We start from the raw sequence: 4,100 nt of genomic DNA on the forward strand, positions 1-4,100 counted from the left end.
AAAAAAAGAATCCCCCAAACTTTCTTTATTTAACTATATAGGGCGTACCATTTTTTTTAAAAAAAAAATAATAAAATTGGAAAATTTTAAAAAGTTATGTTTTATTCAAATATAAACTGAAAATTAACTTTTGATTGATACTTTAAAATTTTCTAATTCAAGGGACTAAGAGTAGGTTTCTTGTGAGACGGTCTCACGAATCTTTATCTGTGAGACGGGTCAACCCTACCGATATTCACAATAAAAAGTAATACTCTTAGATAAAAAGTAATATTTTTTCATGGATGACCCAAATAAGAGACCCGTCTCACAAAATATGACTAGTAAGACCGTCTTACACAAGTTTTTGTCAGGAACTAAAGCGAATAGGAACCTGACCTACACCAAACAAAATTTAACGAAAACTACTGGCTTTTTCTAATTATTTTTCCTGAAAATTATAATTTTTTTTATATATTTATAATAAGCCACGAAAGCTTATCATAAATCCACAAAATCGATGAAATCTCCACAAAATAATTGGTTCGTTCATAATATATAAAATATTATATAATTTACATGAAATTTCTACTCGCGATAGTTATTCCCTTACGAAATTTCTGCTCCTTCTCCTCATCAAATTTATCTAGTTTGACAATATTATTTGATAATTCGAAGATATACAAATAAAAATATTCCATTGACTATCCATGGCGCGTACAAGCTTAGAATTCCAATAACACTCATGAGAATTAAGCAACCATGAATGTGATGCTGCAAAGGCATCCGGAGGAATGGAATATAAATATTTATTAGATAAAAAAAAAAAGAGTTTTTCTTATGCATCTTTTACACGAGTCTGACAAACTTTCTAGGATTTTGCTTTTGATGCTACGTTTCTCCCATCATTTGAAACTTTAATATTTAGATTTATCAACACATGATGTCAAGTTTCATTACAATACATGAGACTGATCTGATGATGTTGAGATATGTGGAAAACAATTTCAAATGGAACATAAACTAATTCATGTATAGTCTATTTTAGAGCGGTCAGGTAGCGTATGCTAGGTAAGTCCTTGGTAGAAGTTCTTTCCTCGCACTTAACTTCAGTCCACAAAAATTGACATTGAACAACGTTGTCTTTCATCAACTAACATCAACTACCTAAGCTGAAAGATAGCATTGTAGTGTTGTGAAAGGAATATTTTATTCTTAAGTATTCTTTTTTTTTTTTTGGTTGATAATATTGATATATTTAAATATGGAATTTTTACTTTCCAAACTAATTAGATTTTCTTTAATTATTTGTTCTTGCTCGATAATATTGTTATAATATTATTGATGCTAATGATACGTTCTCTAGATATTATTCAACATAAATCTTTTTCTTAATGAAATTCTTTGTTCTCTAATTGTGTAGGACTCTACACAAAGAATCAAATATAGAGAAAATGTGAAATAAATATGAGAGAAAGACAGAGCAATTGATAGATAGAAAGAGGTGTGCGTAAACTTTTGTTGTTGATTGTCGAGGCGTGCAAAAAAAAAAAAACTGAGTAAAGATTTCGTGTGATTAACTCAAGCTAGTTTTGCTGTGTTGACGTAAGGTGTTGAAGACACTCGCAGACAACACTCGTGCAAAGTGTTGGTCGAAGAGCTATGTGTGGTTCCGGGTTTTCAGCAATACAATCAGTGCATTGTGGTTTTGTAATTGTTTATTTGAGATTTATTTTACTTCTTTGACATGTTAAGGAAGATTGTTTTTTATAGTCTCACTTGTATTAGTTTTGTAAATTATTTACTATTTTCTAGTAAATATTTTACCTGAGGCACCGCACAAGTTTTATACGTGTGCATGATTTATTCTGTCTTGTTTTAATCTTAAAAATTTATTTGTGTGATTAACTAATTTATTCCGCTGCATGTTGTGGATATGTGTTACAACACCTGTACACAACACCTAAAATCTGATACACACAATCATAATAACTTATGTACTTTTATGTTAAACAATTCAACTTTAAATTAGTATCAGAGCTTACTCTTGATATACTAAGTGTGATTCTAGATATTTTTGTATAATTAGGTAAAAATACAATGTATGTGTTATATGTCAACACTGCGTTTCGACCACCAGTTTTGAATGGATCCAATTATACTATTTAGAAAGTCAATATTAGGGTCTACATTAAATCCATAGAAGAAAGAGCATGACAACGAGTTCTAGATGGTTGGTCTCTACCAAGAACCGTGGATATGGATGGTGACAGTCGCATCAAACCAAAAAGTACATGAACGACTGACGAAGTTCAAACTTCGAATTTCTATTCAAAAGCACTCAATGCAATTTTCACTTCGCTCGACATCAACATGTTTAGTTTGATGACCAATTGCACATCCCCCAAAGATGCATGGGAAATTCTTCAAAAGAATTGCGAATGATCTGAGAGTGTGCGCATAACCAAGCTAAGAATGTTGATATCTAAATTTGAAAGATAGATAATGGAAGAAAGTGAGACAATCATCGAATAAGATTGAAGGTTGCGGGATATTGAAAATGAAGCATTTAGTCTCGGTGACTCAAATGAAAGACTGATCAGCAAGGTATTAAGATCCCTACCAGAATGATTCAATCTAAAGATTTGTGCAATTGATGAGTCTAAAGACACTTCCATGCTCAGTCTGGAGGATTTGATAAGCTCTCTTAGAACTTTTGAGAAAAATCTGGATTTACAGAAGAAAGAAAAGAGGAAAACAATTGCTTTTCAAGTTTTTGATGATTCATATAAAGATTTGTTTCAACTGTCTCAGGAAGTTAACGAGTCTGATTTATGTGAAGACTCAATCTCGTTGATTACAAAGAAATTTGGCGATTATCTAAAAAAGATGAGAGACTGGCGAAATTGCCAACTTTTTTTGTTCCAACTGTCTCATTACAACCTCCAAAATTGTCAACTTTTGTTGTTCTCGAGAAAAATAGAAGACATGGACTTACTCAAGGCTCTGCTGATAATTGCTCCCAATTGGGTGAATATCATGCTTGTAGACATACCAAAGTAATTGAATTGAATTTGTGGCACAAAAAACTGGGACATGCGAACTTCAAGACATTGAAGAACTTTTGTAAGTACGATGTTGTAAGATGTATGCCAAATTTAAGCTCGGGAACTGCATATGTTTGTGGATCATGCTAGAAAGGTAAGCAACCAATGTTCCACACAAGGTGTTGCAATACTTTGGGACAACACGGTGTCTAGAACTTTTACACATGGATCTTATGGGACCCAGTGGAAGTGGAAATTCTGGGTAGTAAGAAATATTCGTTTGTTTGTGTTGATGATTTCTAACGTTTTACATGAGTAAGATTTCTTAGAGACAAATCAGACACATTTTATGTTTTTAAGAAACTCCGTGCTAGGATTACTAATTTGCATAATTTGAGGGTTGGTATGATCAGAACAACCATGGTATGGAGTTTGAGAATTCACTTTTTGCATCTCTGTGTGATAAGAAGGGCATAACTCATGAATTTTCAGCCCCAACGACTCCTCAACATAATGGAATAGCCGAGAGAAAGAATCGAACCCTATAAGAGATGGCTCGGGTCATGTTAAGCTCTAAAAATATTACAAAACGATTTTAGGCTGAGACCTTAAACACAACTTGTTATATATCAAATCGTGTGTATTTAAGGAGTGGTTCCACTATGACCTCTTATGATATTCTCATGGGAAAGAAACCTCACTTTAAGTATTTTCATGTCTTTGGTTGTATATGTTATGTGTTGAAAAACCGATATCATCTTGCTAAGTTTTATTCTAAAAGTGACAAATGTATGTTTCTTGGATATTCTATTAATAGTCGTCTTATCTAATGTTTAATTTTAGAACTAGGACGACTATAGAATCAATTAATGTTGTGTTTGATGATCTTTAAAATCTAGCTGGTAAGACAATCGAGGATGACATTGATGGACTGCTGGACACATATGAGTTACTAGGCAGAAAAGATGTTGAGTCGGATGTTGCAACATCCAGCTCAACAATGCCTCTGACTGAGGCATAAACATAGGAAGACACACAAGATGATGATATCATGATCATTGATGGGAAAGATGT

Source organism: Primulina huaijiensis, chromosome 6, assembly GCF_012295235.1.
Source record: "Primulina huaijiensis isolate GDHJ02 chromosome 6, ASM1229523v2, whole genome shotgun sequence".
Classification (NCBI taxonomy): Eukaryota; Viridiplantae; Streptophyta; class Magnoliopsida; order Lamiales; family Gesneriaceae; genus Primulina; species Primulina huaijiensis.